This window comes from Papio anubis, chromosome 13 (genome assembly GCF_008728515.1).
Source record: "Papio anubis isolate 15944 chromosome 13, Panubis1.0, whole genome shotgun sequence".
Taxonomy (NCBI): Eukaryota; Metazoa; Chordata; class Mammalia; order Primates; family Cercopithecidae; genus Papio; species Papio anubis.
The window spans coordinates 28,534,423-28,550,344 of record NC_044988.1 but is presented as its reverse complement, the minus strand read 5'-3'; the positions used below and the strand labels follow the sequence as shown (position 1 = coordinate 28,550,344).

At 40.3% G+C, this 15,922-nt stretch overlaps 1 protein-coding gene across 2 annotated transcripts in view; it reads left to right on the top strand.

The window, feature by feature from the left end:
* The window catches only part of PIP5K1B (phosphatidylinositol-4-phosphate 5-kinase type 1 beta), a 309,699-nt gene that overhangs the window by 98,471 nt on the left and 195,306 nt on the right, over positions 1–15,922 (top strand). For both annotated transcript variants that reach the window (XM_003911777.4, XM_009188894.4), the window contains one exon: positions 15,411–15,495. The gene's annotated coding sequence lies outside the window, so the exon portion shown is untranslated. The remainder of the gene's footprint in view (positions 1–15,410; positions 15,496–15,922) is intronic.

The window sequence follows — 15,922 nt, the reverse complement described above, 5'->3', positions numbered from 1 at the left end:
CAGAGTCAAGGAACATCAAGGAGATTGATTGGAAAGAGCTTAATTGATGGGTTGTGGGGATGGTGTATTGAGGAGGAATTGGGATGTTCCCTTGATTTCTGGCTTGGACAACTGGGTGTTAATGGTGGCATTCTTTGAGCAAGATGGGATATGATAAACTCAGTTGAAGCATTTTCAGTTTATAGTGCCTGTGAGATACTGTAGAAACCCTAAAAGCAGCTGGGAATATAAATCTTGAGCTCAGGAAAGTCTGGGCTCAAAGAGTTGTTTGGGAGTCATCACAAGTAGGTTGCAGATAAACCCATTGGTGATGGAAGAGATTATTCAGAAGCAGTGAGAAGAAAATAATTCAGAAGACCATGAGGAAGAGGAACATTTAAGAAACAGTCAAAGAGGTGGAAACCTGCCAGAGAGCCCAAGAAAAAGTGTTCAGAGAAGTGGAGGAAAGCCAGACACCAGGAAGGGAAAACCAGGCATATGTGGAGGCCCCGCTCATGCTGTCTCCCAAGTTCATCATCCGTGGAAGAAAAGGCAAAGAGCAAATGCCAAGTGGCAGAAATGCATGTCCCAACTGAGTTTGCCTCTGACAAGTCTCTCTAGACATAAATGTCTGTTGGTACCTCACTGCTAGAATGTCTGGGAATACAAGTTTCTTGTTTGTTTAACTGGGAACATTACCTTCCTAAATAAAACTAGGATCCTGTTAATAAAGCACATGGGGAAAAGAGATTTGGGGTATTTGGGGTAGACCAATGACAGTGGTGGCCACATCAGGTAGCCAAGGGAAGAGGGACAGTAAGTGAAAGAGGACTGGTCATTCATCAGTTCAGCACAGATTTGAGAGCCTGCTGTGTGCAGGGTATTCAGTGTCAGTGCTTCAGAGAAGCTGAGGAAGGTCATGAATGAAATGACTGCTTGGGTGAAGCAACGAGGAATCCACCTGTGAACTTGGGGTGGTTGTCCAGGAGGCCGGATTGCTGTGCCTCCATGAGCGTATGGAGGGGTGTGGGTGAAGATGGAGAATGGACAATAGTCTTTTGAGGAGTTAACTTTGAGCATAAAGGGAGTGGGATGATGCTGCAGCCAGGAGGGAGCATCAGGGTGAAGAAGAAGTTTCAGGAGCCAGGAGGAAGGGTCTCAGGAAGGAGTTCACATGCTCATATTCTCAGGGTGAAGAGCCAGATGAGAGGAAGTAGTCAATTCAGGAAAAAGAATATCTGATAGAGCTCCAGACAGGTATGAGTTGTGGTTAGCAGAGAACATACCTTAGCTGTGCATCAGAGAGGGACAAGGATGGGTATGGACGCTCACAGTTTACGGGTGGGAAGGCAGGAAACAAAGGGCCCACCATTCCTCTGGGAGGCAGGGGGCAGGATGCAGAGATTGTCAGGTAGCGGACTTAAGGAAATAAGCGAAGTCTTCAAATAGGCAGTATTAGCAGAGAGGGTAAGAGCCACTTTGGAACTGAGACAGCATTCCCATCCTGGCTCCAACTGTATGACCTCAGGCAAGTTATTTATATGTTTTATTCTTCTAGTTTTCAATTTTTTTTTTTTTTTTTTTTTGAGAGATAGGGTCTCACTCTGTCATCCAGGATGGAGTGCATGGCATGATCATAGCTCACTGCAGCCTTGAACTCCTGAGTTCAGGTGATCCTCCAGTCTTGACCTCCCAAAGCACTGGAACTACAGGTGTGCGCCACTTCACCCAGCTAGAGGCAAGTTATTTAACCTCTCTGTTGCCTTCATTTTCCTCTGCAACCGAGCAATGAGGATAATAACAGAAACCTGTTACTTGAAGTTGTCGGAAGAATTAAATGAGTTAATTCCTGTAGTACTTGTCTGAGTGCCTGGCACAAAGGAGTGCTTCATATGCATTGGCTGTGATAATGATTATTGATAAGACTGAGAGCACATGCAGTCCAGGGTCACCTAAACACCTAAATAGTCCAGAATGGAAGTGTGTTGACCGAGGGCTGTGAGGGCACAGCAGAGGAAGCACTGCATTCTTCAAGGAAGTCCTCAGGGAGAGTCATTTGAGATTGGCACAGCCCTGGAGAGGCTAGCTCAGGTAGAACAAACACTGTTGGTGCAGGCAAGAGGCTGTCAGAGCACCTGCCACATTTGCGAAGGCGCCCTCTGAGACTTGAGAGGGAGCCCGTGGGGCACAGCAGGCCCTGTATGCAGTGGCTCCTTCACCTTGAGGGCGGGAAGAATGGCAGAGGAGCAGCCAGAGCAGAGGGTGAGCACCACACTTTGCAAGGCCTTGAATACCTGGCGTTTCTCCTGTAGCCACGAGAAGGTTGGGAGGGCAGTGAGGGTCCACTCTTGTCTTGGGGTGCTCTTTCTGATGAGAGTAGCTAAAAATAGTTATCAAAATGCTGAATACAGGGACTGCGTAAGGTGTGCCAAGAACACTGGAGTGCTGTAAATCTTGGACATTACTAACAACTGCCCTGTGAGAGAGGTACTGTTATTTGTTGTTTTTCAATTGAGGAAACTGAGGCACACAGAGGTTAAGCCACTTGAGGATGCCATACAACTGGTGTGCGGTAGAGTCAATAGTGAAGCTGGCCAGCGTTGTGACACCAGAGCCTCTTCCCGTGACCACCAAGCTGTCATCACGTGTCACATAGGGTGTGGCTCTCCAGAGGGGGTAGTGACAAGTGGAGATTGGAGCGATGACCTCTGCTAGGCTTATGGCAGCTTATTGATAAAATATTTTCTGTCTTAGTCAAGGAGAGTTTGGCTGTAAGGACGAGAAACTCCTGCAGATAACTCAAGTGAATGCTGAATGGATTGTGAAGATACAGGGGCCCTCCCAGAACCCGAAGATACAGGGGCCCTCCCAGAACCCAGTTGCTAGCTAGGGAGTATGGCTAGACCTCACACGGCTGGAGAGTTGTCAGGCTGGAGCAGTATCTCTGTCTGTCTGGAAACACAGGGTCTTCTCCGTGCATCTTTTTACAGTCTGATTAAATTGCAGCTTTCCTTGTTTCACTCTCCCATGACCTTGGCTAGTCCTGGCCCTACCTGACCTGAAAAGTCCAGGGCCAAAACCACTTGACTCACTCAGTCCCTGTGTTGTAGATAAAGTTCTTGCTTTGGATAATCTGCTGGTTTAGCTTAGTTCAAGTGTTCCTCCTTAGTTCCTTCTGCAGCTGGGATAAAGGTGGCACAGGTTATGACCAGGCAGGGAGAAAGCTGCTCTGAGAACTTTGTGATCTTCAGTAGTTAGTGAAGCTTGCACACCTCGCCATCTTGACTTAACTCCTAACCCTGCACTCCCCAGTCCCTGGCTTTGCTCAGGTTCTGACAGTGTTTTTGTTGTAAACATCTCGTGGGGCTGCTTCCTTTCAGCCTGTAGCTCTGCCCTGGTCTTTCAGGTCTTCATCCTTATGACTATTGCAGCAGGCTCTAGAGTCATCCTTCAGATCTGGTCTTCGCTTCCCATTTTATCTTGCCTTCTTTTAAGCAATATTATTTTTACAATTTGTATTGGCCTCCTACTCAAAAGCCTTCAGCAGATGTTCCTTAATTTGTCATATTCATGGCTGTCTCCCAAGGCCATCTAGCCTGCCACTAATCATCCTCTTCCCTTGAATTCCCACCATAATAGCACAGGGTAATTTTCTCTTGCCAGACATGCCATGGCCTTTCCCTTCTACACGCCTGCTCCTTCCCTCCTGCTCTGAGATCTCACCCATGACTTAAGAATGCTGACTGTAGACCCTGACACTAGACCACTGTCACCTCCGTCTCCTCTGAACTCCTTTTAGTTTTGATTCTCCAGGGAAATTGTGGTTTGTTGAAAGCAGCTGCCTGCCCAGTATGTCTTAAACCTGCACACAGCCAAGCACATATCAAACACTTGGAAAATTTAATATTCAGTGTCTAGTGGCTGATTTATGATCTCTTTTGGCCTTGGTATTTTTTTTTTTTTGCTTTTTAATTTTCTATTACATTTTAAAGAACATTCCATATAAGCTCTCTGACTGTGATGATTGAATACTTGTTAGAGGCAAAGCCAAGTAAAGGTATTAACTCCTAATTCTGTTAAAGACTTTCCTATTATTACGTGTGCTTGAGTTTTGGCTTCTCTTTTGTGTGCCTTGAGAACAGGGACCATCTCATTCATCTTGTATACCTCGAAGTACCTCACATAAAGACATCTGGGTATACATGTTTGAGTAAATGAATACCCTCCTCATTGAAGAATAGATCTTAAGTGGTCATTTCACGACTGCTTCTATCTAGGCATTTATTTACGTTTGTGCCTAGTTTGAAACCGCTTTCATTACTTGCAATGAGTTAAGCTTATTCACCCAAACTACAGAAAGGCTTTTAAAAGTTTTTCGGTTGGACAAAATTTGTCTCCTGCTCAGTCCTTTTCTGCCCATAACAGCATTGGCCATCCCCTCCAATCATTATATTTCTTTAACAGTTCTTCCTGCTTCCCTGCTATGGCCTTTCAGACTTCCCCACAGGCACAGAGACCCCGGACACCTGGCAGGGTAAACTATCAGCTGTTCTTTGTATTTGGGCCATATAGGGGATCTGTGTGGCTTTGGCTTTCTTAATAAAAAATGACATAAACCCAGAAATACTTTGCCGGCTGCTACAGGAACAAAGGCAAACAGATTTGTTTGTTTCTGAGACCAAACATTTTTCTACCAGTCAAAACTGGTTTTATTTGCATATGGTATATAATAAATTGTTGTAATAATTGAATAATTCCTGAGGCATGTACTCTTAGGAAGAAAGAGGAAAATAGCTTGGAAATAAAATGTGGACAAAAAGCATGAGCTGGTGAATGAAAAATGAGAAATATTGCCGTGTAGTAAAGATACAATATTGTGAAGTCTACCCAATATCAAATGTATGGTAAAAACTGGGGAAGAGGCTGGCACAGTGGCTCACACCTGTAATCCCAGCACTTTGGGAAGCAAAGGCAGGCAGATCAGTTGAGGTCAGGAGTTCGAGACCAGCTTGGTCAACATGGCAAAAACGCCGTCTGTACTAAAAATACAAGAATTAGCCTGGCGTGGTGGTGTGCACCTGTAATATTAGCTACTTGGGAGGCTGAGGCAGGAAAATCACTTGAGCCTGGGAGGCAGAGGTTGCAGTGAACGGTGATCACACCACTGCACTCCAGCCTGCGTGGTAGAGCAAGATTCTGTCTCAAAAACAAAACAAAACAAAAACTAGGGAAGAAGAAATGTAAGCAAGTTATAGAGGCAAGAAGTTCAGCTATGTGAGATTATTTGTGATTATCCCAGATGTGACTGGGAAGAGACAGAAAAGTAACAGTGGTAGTTAAATCTCCATGGATTCTTTGCCTCCATGCCAAATTTCATGACTATCTACCTAATTACTCCCCCCGACTCCCATCTTCCCCACCACCCCCTGACACTACCACCAAATACACATAGACACATACTATGTCTTTGTATATGTAAAATGAAAATCGTTGCAGGAGAAGATCATGCAGTAATGGTGTTTTTCATGAAAGACTGTGAGTTACATTGGTCTGAAAGCAACACATCCATCATGGCTGTTTTCACTGGCGACTTTCTTCTGTCTAATGTTTGCAGTGAAGGCTTGGCTTGAAAAGGCTTATGAATTCTTTTAGCACAACCTTTGTTGGGAAAATGAATTACAAGTGGTTCATTTGATGCTGATCCTTTTGTCATAGCCATTTATAGCTATTCTGTTTATTCACTTTGTGAGAGCCATTCTGAGAATTGATGAATGTGTTTTATGAGAGAATATAAGAGCCCTGCAATTTGTTTTGATTGGTCTCCATTCGGATTCATAGCAAGCAGGTGCCATCATTTGGAATTGGTTTTGGCAGTGGCTTGGTTATGTAAATATTAGATACATGAAGTGAAACCTCATTTAAATTATTTTCATCAGTAAGAATAGGAGAGCTTTACATTGAATGTAAGACACCATAGTTCTATTTTTACAGCTTCTAAGCATACAAATGTGTAACGTACCATATGTCTGAACATATGTATGTAGAAGTGGCCTGCATTGTACAAATATTTAACATACAGATTTTCTGCATTTCTTTGAGAGTTTATGCAAATATTCTTTTAAAAAAACTCTAAGCCTATGGTTTCCTAATATAAGATAATTTTTTCTGGTCTGAAAAATACAGTCATTTCTGCTTTGGAAACTACGTTAAGGATTGTTTCAGTTTGGTGTATAGTTTTGTTTATATTTAAGCCTCAGTAAATAACCCAGCACATTTTAAACCTTTGCTTTCTCCTACTTTTGTTGTTGTTGTCACTGTTGTTTTTGTTGCCAAACCCACATTAAAAAAAATACCACGCCTCTTTTTAAGGGCACTAGAAGAAGAACTGTAATACTTCCTATCTTCCCTGCAAAACTGTTTACCAGGCTGACATTTTCATAGGAGTAGCTCCCTAGGTTTTCATGAATCCATATAAATTTTCACGCATTTGTTTTTATTCTGCACAAGATTTAAGAGGGACTTACAATCATAGGTGGAAGGAGCAATGAGGAAGTCTGTTGGTAACCCTTTAAGTAACATCCTAAACCTTAGGCTACTTGCGGGCAAATTCTTAAAATGCAAGACTCATGATCTCTGAGTACACCCATGAAAATTTAAATATGCTTCATGGTGCTGGGTCTTTTTGTAAGCAAGCCAACACAGTGTCCAGCCTCTTTCCCACTCTCTACCTCTCAACCTTATGTCCCCAGCAAACGGCTCTAAGTCCAATTTCAGTGTTCTTCATAAGTGAAGCTTTCCATGAGCCCCACAGGCTGACTTATGCAGTTCCTCCTCCAAAAACCCGGAGTAAAGGACATGTCACTATGTAAATTGTAGCCATTGCAATGCCTGTCTCTCCTGCTAATAGGATTTCTTTAAAGACGAGAACCTGTCCTTGTCATTATGGCCCCAGGCCTAGCTTACTACCTGACATGTTATGCTCCATAAATGTTCATTGAATGAATGAAAGAGTGGATCTATTTGGTGTTAGGTCATACAAATGAATTCAAAAAGAGCATAAATAAAACAAAAACGATTAACTTTAACATGCAGGTGTGACCAAGGCCCAAATTCTCTTCCAATTGCTTTGTCTTTTGGGAAATGCACTAGGAAATGTTAACATACACAGCCTGAATGGCATGAAAATATTTGAATATGGCTATCCTATTGGAAGTCCAATTCCAGTGGGGCAAGTTGCACTCATAATGACCAAATAATCAATGAGTCCTCTCCTTATTCCAAAGAGGATTTGAGGTGAGACCCTACCTAAGAAACTTGGCAGAGGCACCAAAGCAGAAGCACTATCTAATGGAGTCAGCACAATTTATAATCAAAGAGAAGTGGACAGCAGCAGAGATGAACGTGAAACCAGGCCTTCAGAGGTCTATCCCAGTGTTCTTCCAATTAATTCTTGTTGCTTCACTTTATCAGTGTTTAATAAAGTGTTTGTTTTTATGGGAAGATGAGGAAGGACTCGTGGCTAGTGTCCCTTACTTCTTGTGTCTACAGATTGGCCTACTTAGTTAAGTGATTAGGTAATTAGCAATTCTCCCGCTTATTTGGCCATGTATGAGACGTAAACTCATCTGTGACAAATTAAAAATACTGAGTTGTATGGCCCTAGTTTGGGAATTAGAGGTTGAAAGGGTTGCTTCTGACTCACATAGGGCCCCCAGGCACAATATATCTAAAACTTTCAGTAACTGTAGAGTCTTGAAAAGCTCCTCTACCACCTTTTCAATTAAGATGTTCCCTCTGAGTTGAGACTCACTGATGTAGAACAAGTTTTATAGGAAATAATTATGTAAATTAATATTGTTGGCTAACCTTTTGATTGCATTTACAAATTGAAAAATGCAGTGCAATATTGATTAGACAGTCTTCTCATTGTTTTTAAGTAGGAGAGAACAAGTAAGAGAGGTGTATGGTGGAAAGAGCATTAGGTTTGAAGTCTTAACAACCCTGAATCAAATCTTAGCCCTACCACTTGACTGGACTCCAGGAAATCATCCCAAGTCACAACCTCGCTCCTCTCCTTCCTCCTAGACTTAATGCAGGGGCTGCGGTAGACCCTGACTGCTTGGTAGTGATCTATTTAAGCTCTTAACAGATTCCCAGAGCCATAACAATAGAAACGTGTGTACCAGCTCCTAGCCTACCCGCCAATCCACATTTCCATCGAGAATCATGTGTCTCAGGCTTATTCCCCCGCTGCTTTCCCACTTTCATTATAATTTCTGTTTCGTTTTATGGCCCATCATTGGCTTGTTTGTCCTCAGAGTCATTCCTTACTCTTCCCGTGTTCTGTATCACAGGGAAGTCATCCCATTTACGATGCATTTCTCAGGCTTCCTATGGGCTCAGATGCTTTTCATGAGGTTGACCCCTGGGAGCCATAGACAGGGATTGGTGGGTAGAAGGTGGATGGGAGAAACCAGGATGTTCTCCCCCAACCTGTCTGTCTTGGGTGGCATCTCCAATAGTGACTGTCTTCTCCATGCTTCTAAACATACCCCTCCTACTGCAGTTCCAACTTCTGCCAGTCAACCACTATCGTGATGTTCTGATCCCAGCTGACCTCTGCTTTTGAGGTCTGTTAACACCACCTCCTCTTGTGCCTGCAGCCCTAAAAGCAATAGTGGCATCATGTTGATTTTAATCTGTCTCATCACCATCTCTTGCTTAGCTTTTCAGCTCACTCATCACTTTTATAACCAGTTCCATGTATTAAATTTCCCCTCTTTAATATTCAGAGTAGTTTAATATTCAGAATGGTTTCTGTTTTCCCTAATAGACCCTGAAAGCACTCCTGAAGTGATAAATTCTCTTTATTGCCTTTACTAGACAGAGTAGCTTAGATGATCCCAAGCCTGTGAAGCATGCTGAAAATACTGACTCCCTAGGTCTACCACGCAGAGGTAGTGATTCCCTGGCTTCAGTGTGAGGCCCCAGAAGCTGAATTTTCAAAAAACTTCCCTGGTGGTTGTAATGCCCAGCATTGGTTTAGAGAATGGCAAAGCCAGGCTGAGATGGAGCTGCGTGGGGTGGGAGTGGATGGTTGCTAGGTTCATTCACCAACTAAGGGCTTCCCTTTTACAAAGCAGCCTCACAGCAAGAGAGCCCAGCTCAGCAAAATTAAAATTACGGCATCCCATGGACTGTATAGGACAGTTACAAGTGTCAAAATAGCACATGTTAAATTGGGGAGTGCCAAGGGATTATTTGCAAGAATAAATGAGATCATGTATGTGGCAGCATTTCACACATCGTAGTTGCTCGATAAATGATCTTCCCTTCTCTCAAATCGAGTGAAAACATAGAACTATAGAAAGCTATGAAACAGTATGAATTATTCCTTAAGGTCACAGAATCCAGATACTAAATACCAGAAATAATAGATAAGTAACCACATAGTAAAAAAAAAAAACAACAAGTAATTGCCTGGCATGTATTATTCCTCACTGAGCCTGGTGCTCAACAGTCCAGTCATATGACACCATAGGTTAGCTCTCTTTCATATCAGAAATAATTTTTGAAAATAAGTTTTAACTGGGACTCTTGTGTCAGGTTACCTAGTAACATCTTCTAAGGAGACCTGAACCTTGTGAATATGTCCTTACTTGGCCATTGGAATTTCTGCATTCCAGGCTCTTGCCAGAGACTACAACTTTGAGTACTCCACTGTCCAATTCTTATCAAAAGGCTGGTTAGGAGAAATAATATTCATGGAGGACTGCCTGAAAGATATGCAGCCTGTTCATTCCTCATTGAGATAACCTAAATTCTATTTGTGGTTTAAGTCAGGTCATCACATAGCTGCCTATTTGGATCTCCATGTATTTACTTCTTGTCAGTTTCTCTTTACTGGGGAAGATGAATGAAAAAAAGGCACATCTATCATTATGGAATTTTGAACAGTGTTAAATGAAAACCCTCAGAGGTTTCCAGACCAGTATGCTTCCAACGGAGGGAGCATCAGACTAACATGAAACTACTCATCTACAAAGTGGGAAGTAAGCAGTCAGCAATACAGTGTTTATAGAGAGATGGGACAAAAGACCTGTGAGCCAAGAATATCGCATGGCCAAGAGCTCTATTCCTACATAAGAGCAAAAGGAAGACATTTCTGGACATGGAGTTATTCAGAGTGGGCCATCTACATGCCACTTCTGAGAAACGAATCAGGACATAGGTGTCAAGGTAGGAGGAGATGAAGAGCCAAGGAAAGAGTGATGAGCAACAAACATTGCAAAACTTACGGTCAAGTCTAAATAAATGATCATAGGGTCACTATGAAGTCTAAATTGTACATTAAGATGTCTTAAAATGGAAGAGACATGTTGACTATGAGGAGATATTTAGTAGTTTGGAGTGGAGCAGGCAATGAAAGAGTAAAAATATTCCAAGTGTCTCTACCTATGGACAAGAAAGAGAAAAGAGATGTCATGGATTGGGTTCTCTGGAAGCAAGTACTGGGACACAGTTTTGGTTTCAAGATACTTACTAGGAATTAACACCTGTGTATTGTGTTCCCCAGAAAGATATGTTGAAGTCTTGATTTTCAGTACCTGTGTATGTGACCTTATTTGGAAATAGGGTCTTTGCAAATATAATCAAGTTAAGATGAGTTCATGAGGGTGAGCTCTAACCCAGTAAAACTGGTGTTCTTATAAGAAGAGGAAAATGCCACATGAAGAGGGAGACACATGGAGAGAAGTGCTATATGGTGACAGAGGCCTGGGCTGGAGTAACACAGTGGCAAGCCAAGAGGCACCAAGAAAGATGGCTACCACCAGAAGACAAAAAGTAGCAAGGAAGAATTCTATGGAGTCTCAGAGGGAGCATGGCCCTGCCAATACCTTTATTTTGGACTTCTAGCCTCCAGAACTGTGGGAAAATAAATCTCTGTCATTTGAAGCCACCCAGACTCTCGTACTTTGTAGGGGCAGCCCTAGGAAACTGATAAAACCTGTAAAAAGATGAGGGAAGGAGCACAAAATCAAAGTCCCATGCAGGACACGCACAGCCTGGGCCACCTTGGTGGGGAGCTGGAGGAAGAGTGACACCGTGCCACTCCGTCACAAGAGGTGGCTGCCCCAGGAAGGCCATGACCTAGGCTAAAGTGGCTCCCTGCAGAGGCATGCAGTAAGGCAGTCTTCCCCCCTTAGAGGGAGATCTGGGTAGCTCATCTCCATGTCTACACAGCAGACCAAGGGAAAAATGTCTGAGCAGTGAAGATAGTGTATAGTCATTTTGCTTTTTTAATGGAAAAACAGATTTTTAAATGATTTAAAATAAAAAAGATAATACGAGCAAACCAGCAAATAAATAATGAGTAAAAGTAAGTATAGTAATAACCAATGTAATTAATAGTAAACAAAATGTTATTATAGGCATTGCCTTTTATTTCCTGACCAATGTAGTTCTGGAATGTATAAGGCAAAAAAAATGAAGTAGACATACAGGAGAACATGGCAAAACTATAATTATATTGGGGAATTTTGATATAATTATTTCATAATTTGGCCGGGCACAGTGGTCATGCCTGTAATCCCAGCACTTTGAGAGACTGAGGCAGGTGGATCACTTGAGCTCAGGAGTTTGAGACTTAAGCCTGGGCAACATTGTGTGAGACCCCATCTCTACAAAAATATTTAAAAACTAGCCAGGTGTGGTGGCATGCAACTGTAATCCCAGCTACTCAGGAGGCTTAGTTGGGAGGATCGCTTGAGCCTGGGCGGTGGAGGTTGCAGTGAGCCGAGATCATGCCACTTCACTCCAGCCTCAGCAACAGAGCCAGACCCTGTCTCAAAAAAATTAATAATAATAATTCTTTCATAATTTGACAAAGTAAATGATACAGGTTAGTATTTGTATATAGTGTTCATGCCTTATAAACACAGAATCTACAGTTTTCTCTTGTGTCTATAGAACGCTTACAAAAATCTATTTCTATGGCCACAGGGAAAAACTAAATGAATTTGGGGGGAAAAGCTATTTTACTCATCCCCTTTTTTATCCCACTGCAATAAAACAAAAAACTGACAGTGTAATAATAAAAATAAATAAAATGTGAATGCTTGAAATTAAGAAGCCTTCTTATAGATGATTCCTGGATCAAATCGAAAATCAAATACAAAATGACAAATTATCTGGAAGTTAATTAAAGAGAATATTTCACATCAAAACTTACAAAGAAATTGTTAATGCATTTAGGAATACTTTATAGCCTAAATACTTTTGGTACTATTAAAAAAAAAAAAAAGAATGAAAAATAAACTAAATATTATTGCATCTAAGAAATTTTTTTAAAAATCAAAACAAAAAAGGTATTATTATTGGCAAAAGCTAAAATTAATGTAATTGAACACAAAGCAATTAAAACGGGATAATCTGACACATATACACGTGCAACATTAGGAATGAGGAAAAAAATTGCCCAGATCCCAGAAGGATTAAAATAATTCAATAAGACAATGATATGTTCAGGTTTATGGCAATAAATTTTGAAATCTAGAGGAAATTGATGTTTTTCTAATAAAGTATAAATTACCCAAATTTGTTTGAAAGAAAGGTTATAAATTCCGCGAGGAATAATAAACAGAAAAAAACCTGAGTGCCTATAAAGAAAGCCTTCCAATTTTATGAAAAGTATAAATTCCTTCATACCGAAACTGATAAAGATGGCCACAACAATTGTTCAATATCACTTATGAAAATATGCTTTTAAAAACATTAAGAAATCAAATCAACATTAAGATTTATTCTAGAAATATAAGGAGTTTTAATTTTATATTTTTACATTTCTAAAAAGATAAGCATTTATATTTCATTCTATTTAAAAGAGTGACAAATGAAAATATCCAGGAGTGAATTTAGTAAGACGTAAGACAAATTAAAAAAAAAAAAATTGTAGTGAAAGATATAAACATTTGAAGAAGTGGAGAGCTATACTATCTTTTCAAATGAGAAAACTTATGATCCTAAAGATAAAAATTATTCTAAAATAACTATATATAATCCCAGTCAGAATCCCAACTTGAAAGATAAAAGTGTTGTCAGATCAGTCAACATGATTTTTTTTTTTTTTTTTGATACAGACTTTTGCTCTTGTCACCCAGGCTGGAGTGCAATGGCCCCATCTCAGCTCACTACAATCTCTGCCTCCCAGGTTTAAGCGATTCTCCTGCCTCAGCCTCCTGAGTAGCTGGGATTACAGGCACCTGCCACCCCACCCAGCTAGTTTTTGTATTTTTAGTAGAGATGGGGTTTCACTATATTGGCCAGGCTGGTTTTGCAGGTGATCCACCCGCTTTGGGCTCCCAAAGTGCTGGGATTACAGGCGTGAGCCACTGCACCCAGCCCAATCAACATGTTTTTAAAGGCCATATAAAAATATGAATGCAAGAAAATGTCCAAATTTGAAGGAAAAACAACATTGGGAAGTTGTGCTAGCAGGCATCAAAGCATATGATCATGTTACTGCATTTTAAAAGCAATATGACATTGACTTAGGAATCCACAAGTCAGTGTTTGGAACAGAGTAGATGCCTTAACTAAATCAATGTATATAGGAAAACTTAATGTATGCTAAAGGTGGCTTGTCTTTCCAGTAAGGAAAAGATCATAAAGTAAATGATTTGGGGGCAATTAGCTGTCCATCTGGGGCAATATTCCATTTGGATTAGATTCCATTTGAAGTAAGATCTAATACTAAATATGGACCCATAAAGGTATTAAGAGAAAATATGGGAGAATACATGTATTACATCAGGTTGGGGGAGCTCTCTTTCATAATCCATCATCCAAAAAGGAATAATTCCAAGATAGTAAATTTATAATCCATAAAGGAAAAATTGGCAGATTTGACTGTGTAAAATTTAAAATGTCTGTAATGACAAGACACAGTAAAGCCAAAAGAAGAATAATGCTTGCAATCTCTAGGACAGAGCTAATGTTTAAAATATGAAGAGGTCTCACAAACTGATTATAAAAGAAAGATAAAACAGCCCAGTATAAAAATAGTCAAAGGGTGTGAACTGGAATTGTAAATCATCAATAAACCTGTGAAAAGAATCAACCCTGTTAGTAGTGAGAAAATGCGAATTAAAACCACTGAGGTGCCCATCAGGTGAGCAAACACTTTTAAAGATGGTGAACACCAGTGCTGATCAGTGTGTCCATAAGCAGCCACTCACCATGCACAGTTGGGCTGATTGCTTCAGCCTTTGCACGGAAAGAAATGTAGCAATAGTCATTCAAGTAGTTAACATGCTTATCATGTTTCGCCCCACAGTTATTCCACTTCTAGGATTCTTTCCCACAAAAATAAAAGTACTAGAACATTAAAGATGTTTGAATAAGGCTGTTTATTCCTGCTCTGGTTAAGGTAGCCAAATTTGGAAACAGTCTGAATGTTCTTCCACGGAGGAGTGATTGGTTAAACAATGGAATGTCCATCTTGTGAATATATGCAGTCATTTTTAAGTGAGGTAGATATATAGATTTGAAAAATATATTGATAAGAGCAAGTGGCAGAAATAAATGTGTGTGTGAAAAAGCATAGGGACGATTTTGAAAGGCTATACAACAAACAGACTGTTCATATTGGCTATCGCGGGGTAGGGGACATAAGAGTAAGACCTAATTTTTTTTTTTTTTTTTTTTTTAAGAGACAGAGGCTCACTATGTTGCCCAGGCTGGTCTCAAATTCCTGGCCTTAAGCAACCCTCCCACCTTGGCCTCCCAAAGTGATGCGATTACAGGCGTGAGCCACCATGCCCAGTCTAATTCATTTTTACTTTATACCTCTCTACATTTTTAAATTGATTACAATAAGCAAGTATCTCTTCTGTATCAAACATAATTATAGCACAACAGCTTTTTTGAACTTTTCTTTGAAGTTGTGTCGTCTAATCAACCCTTATGGAAATCACAGGTAATTTGTCATAGGGATAATATTGAGAAATTGTCCACATGTCACATGTTGTCTTCTCTATGAAGATCCATGGGAGAAATTTCCACTCCAGCTTGAATCTCTGGATACCTGTGGTTCATTTGAGCAACTGCTCTGCTTTTATCTTTTCCTCATTATGCATCTGGTAACTGATCATATTTTCCTTTCCTCTGGAAACCAGGAATCTCAGAGTCAAGTTGTAGACTGTAAAGCTTATTCAACAACCATACCAGGCCCTGTGGCTTATGTTCTATGCACAGCCTTTGCTGATAGAATCATCTTGCTCTCCACGTTTACTTTCCCTCACCCACATTTCTTCCTTTGTTTTAATTTTAACTGCTTATATTGCATGTATCCTGATAGCTACCTCTCATCTTTTTTGGGAGATGTAGTAGGGATATGAATAAATAATGACCAGAAATTTCTATTTTAACAGAAACCTGGGAAAGAAAACGGTCTCAACAATGAGTAGGCCACCCATCACTACCAACTGCAGATGACTTGCCATTTCATTTACAAAGGTAAGGAATATAGTCTATATTTTTAATTAATTCTGATCAAATCAGTATAGAGCCCTTAGCTTTTTATCGTAAATATTTTTACAAATATTCTAAAACATATATCTAGCTCATAACCTTTAACTTTGACATCAAATTTGAAACAAACATCAAGCAAACAGAAACAAGAAATTTTATGAATTTTGGCATGCCAGAAGGGTTAAAAAAAACCAAGATGTGGTCTCTGTTGTTAATTACTATGTGTGGTTAAATTTTTAAATAGTATTTTCCTTATTTTTAAGTGTAGTAGTGTTCACTGTAGAATACTTGGAGAATCTAACAAAATATAAAAATGAAAACCTAAAACCTTTATAATCCCATCATCTGTAGATAATTACCAGAACTTCTGAGAATATCTTTCCTCCTTCCTTTTATGTGTACATGAAAAATA